Source organism: Lolium perenne, chromosome 3, assembly GCF_019359855.2.
Source record: "Lolium perenne isolate Kyuss_39 chromosome 3, Kyuss_2.0, whole genome shotgun sequence".
NCBI classification, from domain to species: domain Eukaryota; kingdom Viridiplantae; phylum Streptophyta; class Magnoliopsida; order Poales; family Poaceae; genus Lolium; species Lolium perenne.
In genome coordinates this window covers 76,952,695-76,968,268 of record NC_067246.2, presented here as the reverse complement: position 1 = coordinate 76,968,268, position 15,574 = coordinate 76,952,695, and positions in this window count along the sequence as shown.

The window sequence follows — 15,574 nt, the reverse complement described above, 5'->3', positions numbered from 1 at the left end:
GGCCGCTTTCACTCCACCCCATTGTAAGCACTCTCCATCCCTTCCTCATCTGATAGATGCTAATGCAGATCAATTCAATGACATTGTAGATCACATTGTTGTCCAGCTACTCCGATTGATGTGAATGTAGATAGGATTCATGTCAATGTGCGCTGCATATTAGTGTTAAGCGTTGCATGTTTGGCATGACAATGTCAAGTCCATGATGGAGTTTGAGCTTGTCATGGCCATGACAATGTCAAGTCCTTGATGGAGCTTGACATTGGCATGCTCCATGATGGAGCTTGACATTGTCAAGTCCATGACATTGCTTGACATTGGCATGCTCCATCATGGACTTGACATTGTCAAGTTCATGACATTGCTTGACATTGGCATGCTCCATCATGGACTTGATATTGTGATTGCCATTGGAGCTCACAATGCAAGTATCGCTAACTCTGTGCATTCTCATTGCATCTGCAGAACTGGCTCTTCCTGGAAACCTTCTCGGACAGGCCTATTCTGGACGCAAGGGACAGAAACGTCCGGGTGCAGCTTCGTGACCCCAAATGAAGGGTTAATGGAAGCCCACATGCAGATCACCACGCCAATGGTTCACGCCGGCCGTCCTGCTGACCTGGGGCATGCTCCAAGCAGCGGGTGTCGGCGTTCTTCGTGCTGCTGGAGAGCCCGGACCTCCTTGCCCTCGCGGTGCCGCCCTACATGGAGCAGCACCTGATCAGCAAGTACAAGCTGAAGAACAATGGCCCGCCGGTGAAGGTGTGCTTGTACATGGGCGAGCGCTGCGAGTGGAAGGTGCAGCTCCAGTGGAGGGTCGAGCGCGTCGGCTTCATCAAGTCCTGGAGCGAGTTCGCCGCCAGACTTGGCCTCCGTGTCGACGACACGATCGTCTTCGCCCCTAAGAACGACGGCTTCAAGGTCGATGTCTCAGGAAGGAGACTTCGTGCTCCAGCATCTTCAGCTGCAGTAAGCATCGCGAGGGCCCTTATGGTGATCCTCGCCGTTAAGGTTATGTGCTTGATCCCTATCGCATGTGTTGTCTGATCGTCACCCTAGTAGTTGTGCTGTCCTCCGGGAGGTTGTTAAACACTTCCTTTCGTGCATATGTGACTGTAATGTTGGCCCGGGCTGTTGAATATTGCTTTTGTACCTGGGTAGTCTGCCCCTAGGATTAAGTAGGCGTCATACCAGTCTGACGGTAGGATTAGGTACTAATACTTTGTTCGTTGTGTATAACTGTGTGTTGTGCTTATGCCTGTGTTTGAGCTCTTGTGTGATGGTAAGGTACCATATTTGAATCTGGTGAGGATAAGCACAGTCTGGGTGCCCAAAATGGCAACCAAACACATGTGATGTGGCTAAACAGAGATGAAACACTTTATCCAGGCATCCAAACAAACTGCACTTCTGTTCGGGCCGATGCAACACATGATACCAAACACTACGCCAAAACTAGCCCGTGGCCCATTCACAACGCGCAGGGGCTCCCGTCTCACTGCTTCAGTAGTGCAAAAATCCGGCCCAGACTACTAAACGTGCCTATAAGAAACACTCACCATGTCCCATACGTGAAGTCGTATGGTCTTGCTACCTGCCTACCCACGCTGATGGTACGTGCGTTGAATTCCATCCCTATAATGATCTTGTGCTCATCCTGGAATACCTTGTCACAGTGAACTTGCAGCGCCAGGCACGACTTTTGCCAACACCTATGACAATTCTGCATCAACAACCAATCTGCTTTGTGAACCACAGATCATACGAAACGGGATAGATCAAAGTAGAAGATTAGTACTTATTAGGGAAGGGAAGGAGATCAACCTCTGTCGCCGACGACGATGTAAGATGTCGCCGTATGACTTCTTAAACTCCCGATCCGCCATAGAAGCTGTAGTTCTCTCCTTGGATTGGATCGCAGTAACTAGTCTCTACTCGGACATGGATATACGATTAACTATATCATTGATAATCATGAGCTTCCGGTATCGGACTCAAGAGATTTTGGCTAAAATTTGAAGATCGAACTAAACTGAAACAGGTATCAGACTGAATTGTCCTAGTTCGGTGCGTGGGCACTGTGCAACAGCCAACGGGGGAGAATGTCACTTACTGGCGGAGGTGGTGAGCACGGCGACCGTTGGGACTTTGGAGGGCAGTGTCACGGCCCAGACTATGACCGTGCCAAGCCATGATGTGCAGGAGGCAACCATCGCGACTGGCTGACAATTAGGATTTGTGTGTGAGTGTGGGATCACCTGGTCAGTGGGTTGTGCCAGTTGATTTGTTGGCCAGCTATATGTTAGCTGGGGCGTAGTTATAAGCCTAGTGTCGTATGTAATCGAACAATCAATTGAGAAATAGAAATCTGAATTCCCCGTCCTCTTCTCTGCTCCCAGTCCCCTTCTTCTGTATCTCGTCCCCCTTCAGATCCGGCGGTCGCCGGTGTTACAGTGGTATCATATTCTCATCGATCCTATTCCCGTGGATGTGGGTGTGCTAAGCTTCGGCCGCGCAGTAATTTCCCCTTCTTCAACCTACTCTACCGTGGCGACGAAGAAGCAAGGCGTCTGGGAGCGCGGGTTCGCCGACATCAAGCACACCATGGAAGATCTCGTCGCTAAGCTCACCGACCGTCTCGATGCCATGAACAACAAGTTCAAGGAATCCTTTCATGACGTCGTCGCTGTGCTCAAGGTACAGGATGAAAAAGTTGAGTTCGTCCAGCAGAAGACGTCGCTTCTGGAGAATTCGCTGCACACCGTGCGCGCTCAAATCGCGGAGGGCAGAGGCGCCTGCCACACGGCCCCGGCGTCTCCGACCGTAGTCGTCGACAAGAGCAACGGCATCCTTGCTCGCCCACCTCCACAGCCTCTACCGCAGCTGCACCTCCCCAAGTTCGCCGATTTGCATCCGGGGGAAGCAGCGGCAGCACCACAAGGAGGGGAACGTCGTGGCTGGGTTCCGAAGATGGATTTTCCAAAATTCGTGGGTCCTTCACCAACAATTTGGGCAGAACAGTGCGTTGCCTTCTTCAATCTGTATGATGTGCCGAAATCGCTATGGGTCACGGCGGCAACGATCAACATGGTGGATAATGCAGCGCTATGGCTGCAGGCATACAAGGCTGAGCATACCTTGGGCAGCTGGGATCAGTTTCTGACTCCTGTACTGGAGGAGTTCAGTTTGGATGAGCACGAGCGTGTTCTGCGAGATTTGCTACAAATTTGTCAGGTAACCACTATGGATGACTATTGGAGTCGTTTCAGCGAACTCAAGTACAAACTGCGTGTCCATGATCCAACTGGTAGCGAGAAATCTCTGGTACTGCAATTTCTTCATGGCATGAAGGATGAGATCTGAGCGGGTGTCGAGTTGCATGCTCCAGTGACAGTGGCTAAGGCTGCAGGCCTCGCACGCAAGCAGGAAGCCATTCTCTAGTGTATGCGTCGTCTAGCACCACGCGCTCCAGGACCGCCACATTTTCCAGCGCCGCCTCCTCGTGCAGAAGCGCCCCCCCCCCCCCCCCCCCCCCAAGCTGCTCGGCACAATGCGGGTGACGTGTGGCGTGCACGTCAGCTCAAGGAATTTCGGTGTGCCAATGGTCTGTGCTATTGTTGCGGTGACAAGTACATACCTAGACATGTTTGCGTATTGCATCCTCGTCAGGCAGCCCCAGGGGCACCACATCTGCATACCATAATGGGCGAGGATAGTGGCAACATTCTATCAGACGAAACTCTGAACGAGTTGTTATCTGATGAGACAGAGCAAGTGCATGACTGTACTATTTCCCTGAATGCTATGTATGGTGACAGAGCAACTAACACTATTCGTCTACGTGCGTTGAGTGGAAATCAAGTGCTCCTCATGTTAGTTGATAGTGGTTCAACCCGTAGCTTTATCTGTACTGCTATGGTTCAGCGTCTGGTTGCCCTACAATCAAGATCACCTCTCTTCAGGTACGTGTTGCTGCTGGAGGGGGCATGCTACCATGTGACAAGATGATGCAAAATTTAGAGTGGTTGGTACAGAACCATTCCTTTGTTGCTTATCTTTGTGTGGTCGATTTAGGTGGCTGTGATGCAGTTTTAGGAGTTGATTGGTTGGCACCTTTTGGCGACACTGTTTGTAATTGGCAAGCTCAAACTATGAATATTGAACATAATGGGGAAACTGTGCACCTTCAGGGAGTTCAGGATACAGCTAGATGTATTGCTACAGAGGCCTCCGCAGAGCAACTATCTCATTGGTTTTCTGGCAATGATATTTGGGCTTCTGCTCTTGTCACTGTTGCACAGTCAATGTACTCTACTTCTGTTCCTCCTAAAATAGAAATTGTGTTGCAGCAGTATGTTGATCTGTTTGGTGAACCTACCGAGTTTCCTCCTCACCGCACTTATGATCATAGTATTCCATTGACAGCTGATGCTCACCCCTAACCTCCGGCCTTACCGCTATACACCATTGTAGAAAGATGAAGTTGAGCGTCAGGTTGCAGCGATGATCAGTGTTGGCACCATTATTCCAAGTGTCAGTCCGTTTGCATCGCCGGTGTTGTTGGTGAAGAAGAAGGATGGTAGCTGGCGTTTTTTTGTAGATTATCGAAGGCTAAAGTCGCTCACAGTTAAGAACAAATTTCCACTTCCTGTCATCGATGAGCTTCTTGATGAACTGGCAGGCACTCAATATTTCTCCAAACTGGATATGCGAGCAGGCTATCACCAAATCCGCATGTGCTCTAACGATGAAATGAAAACGGCATTTAAAACTCACCATGGGCATTTTCATTTTCGGGTGATGCCCTTCGGATTGACGAATGCACCAGCAACATTCCAATGTTTGATGAATTCAATTTTTGCTCGACAGCTTCGCAAATATGTGTTGGTCTTTGTTGATGGCATCTTTGATGGGATTCGTAGCATAGAAAACAAACAAAAAATTCCTACCGCAAGAACGAAAAACCAAGCCAAGATGCAATCTAGTAGACGGTAGCAACGAGGGGATCACGAGACTAACCCTTGAAGATTTCCAAAGCCTACGAGATTAGATCTCGTTGTTGCAGAAGATGATCACTTGCCGCTTTCAAAAGCGCGTAGAAGATCTTGACGGTGCCACAAACGGGTAGCACCTCCGTACTCGGTAACACGTTCGGTGTTGATGAAGACGACGTCCTCCTCCCCGTTTCAGCGGGCAGCGGAAGTAGTAGATCCTCCTCGGAATTCCGGCAGCACGACGGCGTGATGGCGGTGGTGGTGGAGAACTCCGGCAGGGCTTCGCCTATGCGCTGCGGGAGTAGTATGTGGAGGAGGGGCGCTAGGGTTTGGGGAGAGGGGGGTCTTGGGCGCCGGCCACTTGGGGGCTGCGGCCAAGAGGGCTTTGGTGTGGCCGGCCCCCTCCCCTTGCTCCTCATTATATAGGTGTAAACCCCCAAGAGTTAGACTACAAGTCTTCGAATAAGACCCGAACCCAAAACTTGCCATAAGGACGAATCCTACACAAGATGGGACTCCCACTCAAGGTGGGACTCCCACCTTTCCTTGGAGGGGGGTGGCCGGCCACCATGGTGGAGTCCACCTGGGACTCCTCCCCCTTAGGGTTGGCCGGCCATGCTAGTTGGAGTCCCTTCGGGACTCCGCCTTCCATAGTGATTTCTTCCGGACTTTTCTGAACCTTCTAGAACCTTCCATAAATGCACCGGATCATTTTCAAACTTATAAAATGACTTCCTATATATGAATCTTATTCTCCGGACTATTCTGGAACTCCTCGTGATGTCATGGATCCCATCCGAGACTCCGAACAAAACTTTGAACTCCATTCCATATTCCATATCTATTTAAACGACATCAAACCTTAAGTGTGTCACCCTACGGTTCGCGAACTATGTAGACATGGTTGAGACTTCTCTCCGACCAATAACCAATAGCGGGATCTGGAGATCCATAATGGCTCCCACATATTCAACGATGACTTAGTGATCGATTGAACCATTCACATACGATACCGATTCCCTTTGTCACGCGATATTTTACTTGTCCGAGGTTTGATCATCGGTATCTCTATACCTTGTTCAACCTCGTCTCCTGACAAGTACTCTTTACTCGTACCGTGGTATGTCATCTCTTATGAACCATTCATATGCTTGCAAGCTAATTAGACGACATTCCACCGAGAGGGCCCAGAGTATATCTATCCGTCATCGGGATGGACAATATCCCACTCTTGATCCATATGCCTCAACTCATACTTTCCGAATACTTAATCCCACCTTTATAACCACCCATTTACGCAGTGCCATTTGATGTAATCAAAGTACCCTTCCGGCATAAGTGATTTACATGATCTCATGGTCGAAGGACTAGGTAACTATGCATCGAAAGCTTATAGCAAATGAACTTAATGATGTGATCTTATGCTACGCTTAATTGGGTGTGTCCATTACATCATTCATTAATGACATAACCTTGTTATTAATAACATCCAATGTTCATGATCATGAAACGATGATCATCTATTAATCAACAAGCTAGTTATACAAGAGGCTTACTAGGGACTCCTTGTTGTTCACATAACACACATGTATCAATGTTTCGGTTAATACAATTATAGCATGGTATGTAAACATTTATCATAAACATAAAGATATATAATAACCACTTTATTATTGCCTCTTGGGCATATCTCCAACAGTCTCCCACTTGCACTAGAGTCAATAATCTAGATTACATTGTAAGGTACCTAACACCCATGGCATTCTGGTGTTGGTCATGCTTTGCCCTAGGGAGAGCTTTAGTCAACGGATCTGCCACATTCAGATCAGTGTCTACTTTGCAAATCTTTACTTCTCCATCTTCGATGTACTCGCGAATCGAATGAAAGCGCAGCTTGATATGCTTCAGCTTCTTGTGTGACCTTGGTTCTTGTGCATTGGCGATGGCACCCATGTTGTCACAATAGATGACTAGTGGGTACAATGCACTAGGAACCACACCAAGCTCAACAATGAACCTCTTCATCCATACCGCTTCCGATGAAGCCTCCGAAGCCGCTATGTATTCCGATTCTGTTGAAGACTTCGCCACCGTGCACTGCTTGGAGCTGCACCAGCTTACTACAGCACCATTCAATATAAACACGTACCCAGACTGAGACTTAGAGTCATCAGGATCAGTGTTCCAACTTGCATCGGTGTAACTGGTTACAACGAGCTCTTGGTCACCGCCATAACAAAGAAACATATCCTTAGTCCTTTTCAAGTACTTCAGGATATTCTTGACCGCTGTCCAGTGTACCATTCCTGGATCACTTTGATATCTGCTAGTCAAACTAACAACATGTGCTATATCCGGTCTAGTACACAGCATGTCATACATGATAGAGCCTACTGCCGAGGCATAGGGGATCTTGTTCATCCTCTCTCTTTCTTCTGCCGTAGCCGGACCTTGAGTCTTACTCAAGACCTTACCTGGCAACATCGGTAAGAATCCTTTCTTACTTTCATCCATTCTAAACTTCTTTAGAATCTTGTCCAGGTATGTACTCTGTGAAAGCCCTATTAGGCGTCTTGATCTATGTCTATAAATCTTGATGCCTAAAATGTACGCTGCTTCACCAAGGTCCTTCATTGAAAAACACTTATTCAAATAACCTTTTACACTGCTTAATAGTTCTATATCATTCCCAATCAATAATATGTCATCTACATATAATATCAGGAATGCTACAGAGCATCCACTCACTATCTTGTAAATACAGGCCTCTCCATGACACTGTATAAACCCGAAGTCTTTGATCACCTTATCAAAGCGTCAGTTCCAACTCATGGATGCTTGCTTCAGTCCATAAATGGAACGCTGAAGTTTGCATACCTTGTCAGCATTTTTAGGATCGACAAAACCTTTGGGTTGTACCATATACAACTCTTCCTCAATATCACCATTAAGGAACGCCGTTTTGACATCCATCTGTCAAATCTCATAATCGAAAAATGCAGCTATTGCTAACAAAATCCTCACAGACTTTAGCTTCGCTACAGGTGAGAAAGTCTCATCGTAGTCAACACCTTGAATTTGTCGGAAACCCTTTGCGACAAGTCGAGCTTTATAGCCAGTAACATTACCATCAGCATTTGTTTTTCTCTTGAAGATCCATTTATTCTCGACAGCCTTGCGGCTATCAGGTAAGTCTACCAAAGTCCACACTTTGTTACCATACATGGATTCCATTTCGGATTTCATGGCTTCTTGCCATTTGTTGGAATCTGGGCTCATCATCGCTTCTTCATACGTCGCAAGGTTTTCATCATTGTTGTCCACAATTATGACATTTAGACAAGGATCATACCAATCAGGAATGGTACGCTTTGCTGGCGTGCAGTTGACGTGGGAGTTAGAAATCTTTGTGGTGTAACTTTTCTTCAGGTCCCCGGCAACGGCGCCAGAAATTTAGCTTGATGACGCGTGAGACACACGTTCGTTGGGAACCCCAAGTGGAAGGTGTGATACGTACAACAACAAGTTTCCCTCAGTAAGAAACCAAGGTTATCGAACCAGTAGGAGTCAAGGGCCACGTGAAGGTTGTTGGCGGAGGAGTGTAGTGCGGCGCAACACCAGGGATTCCGGCGCCAACGTGGAACCTGCACAACACAATCAAAATACTTTGCCCCAACTTAACACTGAGGTTGTCAATCTCACCGGCTTGCTGTAAACAAAGGATTAAATGCATGGTGTGGAAAATGATGTTTATTTGCAATGAGCAGCAGAGAACAATGATTGCAGTAGATTGTATTCAGATGTAAAAGAATGGACCGGGGTCCACAGTTCACTAGTGGTGTCTCTCCAATAAGAAATAGAATGTTGGGTGAACAAATTATAGTCGGGCAATTGACAAATAAAGAGGGCATAACAATGCACATATATATCATGATGACTACTATGAGATTTACTTAGGGCATTACGACAAAGTACATAGACCGCTATCCAGCATGCATCTATGCCTAAAAAGTCCACCTTCGGGTTAGTGATACGCGTGGATCACACGTCCGTTGGGAACCCCAAGAGGAAGGTGTGATGCGTACAACAGCAAGTTTTCCCTCAGTAAGAAACCAAGGTTATCGAACCAGGAGGAGTCAAGGAGCACGTGAAGGTTGATGGTGGCGGAGTGTAGTGCGGCGCAACACCAGGGATTCCGGCACCATCGTGGAACCTGCACAACACAATCAAAGTACTTTGCCCCAACGTAACAGTGAGGTTGTCAATCTCACCGGCTTGTTGTAAACAAAGGATTAAATGTATAGTGTGGAAGATGATGTTTGTTTGCGAAGAACAGTGAAGAACAATGTTTGCAGTAGATTGTATTCGATGTAAAGAATGGACCGTGTCCACAGTTCACTAGTGGTGTCTCTCCAATAAGAAATAGCATGTTGGGTGAACAAATTACAGTTGGGCAATTGACAAATAAAGAGGGCATAACAATGCACATACATATCATGATGAGTAGTGTGAAATTTAATTGGGCATTACGACAAAGTACATAGACCGCTATCCAGCATGCATCTATGCCTAAAAAGTCCACCTTCGGGTTAGCATCCACACCCCTTCCTGTATTAAGTTGCAAACAACAGACAATTGCATTAAGTATGGTGCATAGGTAATCAACACAAATATCCTTATATAAAGCATTGATGTTTTATCCCTAGTGGCAACAGCACATCCACAACCTTAGAACTTTCTGTCACTGTCCCAGATTAAATGGAGGCATGAACCCACTATCGAGCATAAATACTCCCTCTTGGAGTCACAAGTATCAACTTGGCCAGAACCTCTACTAGCAACGGAGAGCATGCAAGATCTTAAACAACACATATATGATAGATTGATAATCAACATAACATAGTATTCCATATTCATCGGATCCCAACAAACGCAACATGTAGCATTACAAATAGATGATCTTGATCATGATAGGCAGCTCACAAGATCTAACATTGATAGCACAATGAGGAGAAGACAACCATCTAGCTACTGCTATGGACCCATAGTTCAGGGGTGAACTACTCACACATCACTCCGGAGGCGATCATGGCGATGAAGAGTCCTCCGGGAGATGATTCCCCTCTCCGGCAGGGTGCCGGAGGCGATCACCTGAATCCCCCGAGATGGGATTGGCGGCGGCGGAGTCTCTGGAAGGTTTTCCATATCGTGGCTCTCGGTACTGGGGTTTTCTCGATGAAGGCTTTAAATAGGCGGAAGATTAGGTTTAGAGGCGGCATGAGGGCCCCACACGCCAGGGCGGCGCAGGCCCAGCCCTGGCCGCGCGGCCCTAGTGTGGTGGCGCCTCGTCGCCCCACTTCGTAACCCTTTCGGTCTTCTGGAAGCTTCGTGGAAAAATAATACCCTGGGCGTTGATTTCGTCCAATTCCGAGAATATTTCCTTTGTAGGATTTCTGAAACCAAAAACAGCAGAAAACAACAACTGGCTCTTCGGCATCTCGTCAATAGGTTAGTGCTGGAAAATGCATAAATATGACATAAAGTGTGTATAAAACATGTGAGTATCATCAATAAAGTAGCATGGAACATAAGAAATTATAGATACGTTTGAGACGTATCAAGCATCCCCAAGCTTAGTTCCTACTCATCCTCGAGTAGGTAAACGATAACAAAGATAATTTCTGAAGTGACATGCTATCATAATCTTGATCAATACTATTGTAAAGCACATGATCTGAGATCAAATTATTCAAAGCAAATATCTATAATTGATATAAGAGATGATAATGCAAGAGTTAAACAAGCTAAAAGTTTTCATGAACTATTGCTTTAAAGACATGAAACCGTACAAAGTTCATTAGAGATGTTTTAAGTATCCAGCGTAGAAGTTCTATCCTTCATTCCAAGCATCAAGTAAATTTCACAACAAAGAAGGATTCAGTCAAGTAAAATTAAACATGAACATCATGAATCAACTGTTTCGAAGCCTACTCAACCGGTGAGCGCAAGCATTTGGTATTGGCACCAGGATGTTATGGCATAAAGAACGTTAATGGGGGTTTGGAGGCCAATGAAAGAAATTCTCACAAAGCTATAAGTGATCATTAGACAAGAGGAAGTCTTATAATCGAAGCTATGCGAGGAGTAGTGATTGCCACGCAACGGATGCACATAGAGCTATATGTGTATGAAAGCTCTCCAATGGAACTAGTGGGGGTGCATCCAACTTGGTTGCTCACGAAGACCTAGAGCACTTTTGAGGAAGCTCATCATTGGAATATACAACCCAAGTTCTATAGTGTAAATTCCCCACATAGTTATACTAGTAAAACATGAAAACTCTCTCATATGGAGTATAGGTGCTAAACATGAGCACAAATGATGACTATGAATACTGCAGGTGCTAAAACATGAGCACAAGTGTGGATAAAAGATAGTAATGCTGCCCCCTTTTTCTTTCTCTTTTTTTATTTTCTTTTCCTTTTCCTCTTTTTTTCGTTTTCTTCTTTTTTTTCTTTTTTTATTTCTTTTTTTGATGGCCTCCATGGCTCTTTTCACTTTTAGGGGCAACATCCTAATATGACAACACACTTTTTGGTACAAATAACTCATAATGAATAAAACATGATGTATAAAACTGTATGCCTCTGCCAGTGTAGCAGGATGTGCAATGATCTAGCGTAACATGGGTAAACCACACATCAGCTGTATAGAATCATGCAAAGCAATATATAAATAATAAATGACAACAAGTCATGTAATGTAAAATGGAAGTTGCATGGCAATATATCTCGGAACAGCTATGGAAATGTTGTGGTAGGTAGGTATAGTGGCTGTTTTGAGGAAGATGTATGGCTTATGTGTAGGAGAACAAGAGAAAGTCCTCCCACGGGTTTGGATGTACTGGCGAAGTATGCACAATTCTCAATGTGAGCAAAAGGAAATGCACAGGACCGAAGAGGCTAGCAAATTTGGATGGTGGAAGTGCCAAAAACCGTAGCTTAACATTAGTCAAAAAGAACTCACAAGCTTATTGCAAACATCTAGCAGGTTCAACATTAAGAGCATGATTAAAATTTACTCCAAGGAGGGCCGTTCACGGCGGCACAAGTACCCCGCTAGCTCCCTCGACCTTCAGCACAACTTAGTTATTACGATGAACTCTTAGACATGGAAAGCTATCAAGTCCAACTACACCTTCAACTATTTAAGTAGAGTTTGTAGTACGGCACAAGCTTAAAGACAACAATCCACTACCGATTTTAACTTACTTAAACAACAAGCCTTACCATCTAAATACCTCAAAACGTTTGCAAAGAATCAGATTATCAAAGCTCAATGATCTACAAGTATTTCATTATACCACTACCACATGCAACATTTTCTGAACCAACCATATAACAATTAACGAAGCAGTTTCAACCTTCGCCATGAACATTAAGAATAAAGCAAAGAACATATGTGTTCATATGCAACAGCGGAGCGTGTCTCTCTCCCACATAATGAATGCTATGATCCAATTTTATTCAAACAAACAAAAACAAGAACATAAAGACGCTCCAAGTAAAGCACATAAGATGTGACGGAATAAAAATATAGTTTCACTACAGGTGACCTGATAATTTGTCGATGAAGAAGGGGATGCCTTGGGCATCCCCAAGCTTAGATGCTTGAGTCTTCTTGAAATATGCAGGGATGAACCACGGGGGCATCCCCAAGCTTAGAGTTTTCACTCTCCTTGATCATATTGTATCATCCTCCTCTTTTGATCCTTGAAAACTTCCTCCACACCAAACTCAAAAGAAACTCATTAGAGGGTTAGTGCATAATCAAAAATTCACATGTTCAGAGGTGAGATAATCATTCTTAACACTTCTGGACATTGCACAAAGCTACTGAAAGTTAATGGAACAAAGAAATCCATCAAACATAGCAAAACAGGCAATGCAAAATAAAAGGCAGAATCTGTCAAAACAGAACAGTCTATAAAGACTAATTTTCCTGGGGCACTAAACTTGCTCAGATGAAAATGCTCAAATTGAATGAAAGTTGCGTACATATCTGAGGATCACGCACGTAAATTGGCAGATTTTTCTGAGTTACCTACAGAGAATACTACTCAAATTCGTGACAGCAAGAAATCTGTTTCGGCGCAGTAATCCAAATCTAGTATGAACCTTACTATCAAAGACTTTACTCGGCACAACAATGCAATAAAATAAAGATAAGGAGAGGTTTCTACAGTAGTAACAAATTCCAAGACTCAAATATAAAACAAAAGTGCAGAAGTAAAATAATGGGTTGTCTCCCATAAGCGCTTTTCTTTAACGCCTTTCAGCTAGGCGTAGAAAGTGTGAATCAAGTAACATCAAGAGATGAAGCATCAACATCATAATTTGTCACAATAGGTATCTTAGATGTTCCATTATCTATAGTGGTATTAAGGGCTTTGTCAATTTTTGGCCTATAATAGTTTTTTGGCTTAGGCACCTTAGAGACATACATGAACTTTTGCTCCTTACCCACATAAACTTTCTCCTTAAACTTAAAAGAAGAAAAAGTTGAACCCAAGGTTCCCATAGCTTATTCAAGTTTACTAATCCTATGGGTTTGATTATCATGAATAGCACAAGCTTCTAAGATGGCAATTCTCTCATTAATTCCACCTAGAGATTTATCAAGTTTATCAGTGCTATTAAGTAATATTTCCAATTTAGTATTAATACTTGGAAGATTTTGCTCTATGGTCTCCAACTTTTTCATGACATATTTTAGAGAGATTTCAATTTTAGCTTCATTAACAGGTGGTATTTCGAATAGACTCTCAATAATGCAACTAGCTTCTAAAGCATGAGTGCCTAGGAAATTACCTCCCGCGAGACTATCAAGAACATACCTATTCCAACTAGAGATACCAACATAAAAATTCCTAAGTAGGATAATAGTGGAGTGTTTCTTAGTTCACCTATTATGAGCATCACTAATCCTATACCAAGCATCTTTTAAACATTCTCCCCCTTGTTACTTAAACGAACGAACTTCAACCTCAGGATTACTCATTTTAGCTATAGTAAATAAAGCAAACTAGATAAAGTAAATGCAAGTAACTAATTTTGTTGTGTTTTTAATATTGAGAACGCAAACAAGATAGTAAATAAAGTAAAACAAGTAACTAATTTTTTTGTATTTTGATATAAGAAAGCAAACAAAGCAGTAAATAAAATAAAGTAAAGCAAGACCAAAACAAAGTAAAGAGATTGGAAGTGGGAGACTCCCCTTGCAGCGTGTCTTGATCTCCCCGGCAACGGCGCCAGAAAATGTGCTTGATACGCGTGGAGCACACATCCGTTGGGAACCCCAAGAGGAAGGTGTGATGCGTACAGTAGCAAGTTTTCCCTCAGTAAGAAACCAAGGTTATCGAACCAGTAGGAGTCAAGGAGCACGTGAAGGTTGATGGTGGCGGAGTGTAGTGCGGCGCAACACCAGGGATTCCGGCGCCATCGTGGAACCTGCACAACACAATCAAAGTACTTTGCCCCAACGTAACAGTGAGGTTGTCAATCTCACTGGCTTGCTGTAAACAAAGGATTAAATGTATAGTGTGGAAGATGATGTTTGTTTGCGAAGAACAGTAAAGAACAATGTTTGCAGTAGATTGTATTCGATGTAAAGAATGGACCGGGGTCCACAGTTCACTAGTGGTGTCTCTCCAATAAGAAATAGCATGTTGGGTGAACAAATCACAGTTGGGCAATTGACAAATAAAGAGGGCATAACAATGCACATACATATCATGATGAGTAGTGTGAAATTCAATTGGGCATTACGACAAAGTACATAGACCGCTATCCAGCATGCATCTATGCCTAAAAAGTCCACCTTCGGGTTAGCATCCGCACCCCTTCCAGTATTAAATAGCAAACAACAGACAATTGCATTAAGTATGGTGCGTAATGTAATCAACACAAATATCCTTAGACAAAGCATTGATGTTTTATCCCTAGTGGCAACAACACATCCACAACCTTAGACATTTCTGTCACTGTCCCAGATTAAATGGAGGCATGAACCCACTATCGAGCATAAATACTCCCTCTTGGAGTCACAAGTATCAACTTGGTCAGAGCCTCTACTAGCAACGGAGAGCATGCAAGATCTTAAACAACACATATATGATAGATTGATAATCAACATAACATAGTATTCCTTATTCATCGGATCCCAACAAATGCAACATGTAGCATTACAAATAGATGATCCTGATCATGATAGGCAGCTCACAAGATCTAACAATGATAGCACAATGAGGAGAATACAACCATCTAGCTACTGCTATGGACCCATAGTCCAGGGGTGAACTACTCACACATCACTCCGAAGGCGATCATGGCGATGAAGAGTCCTCCGGGAGATGATTCCCCTCTCCGGCAGGGTGCCGGAGGCGATCTCCTGAATCCCTCGAGATGGGATTGGCGGCAGCAGCGTCTCTGGAAGGTTTTCCGTATCGTGGCTCTCGGTACTGGGGTTTTCTCGACGAAGGCTTTAAGTAGGCGGAAGGGTAGGTTTAGAGGCGGCATGAG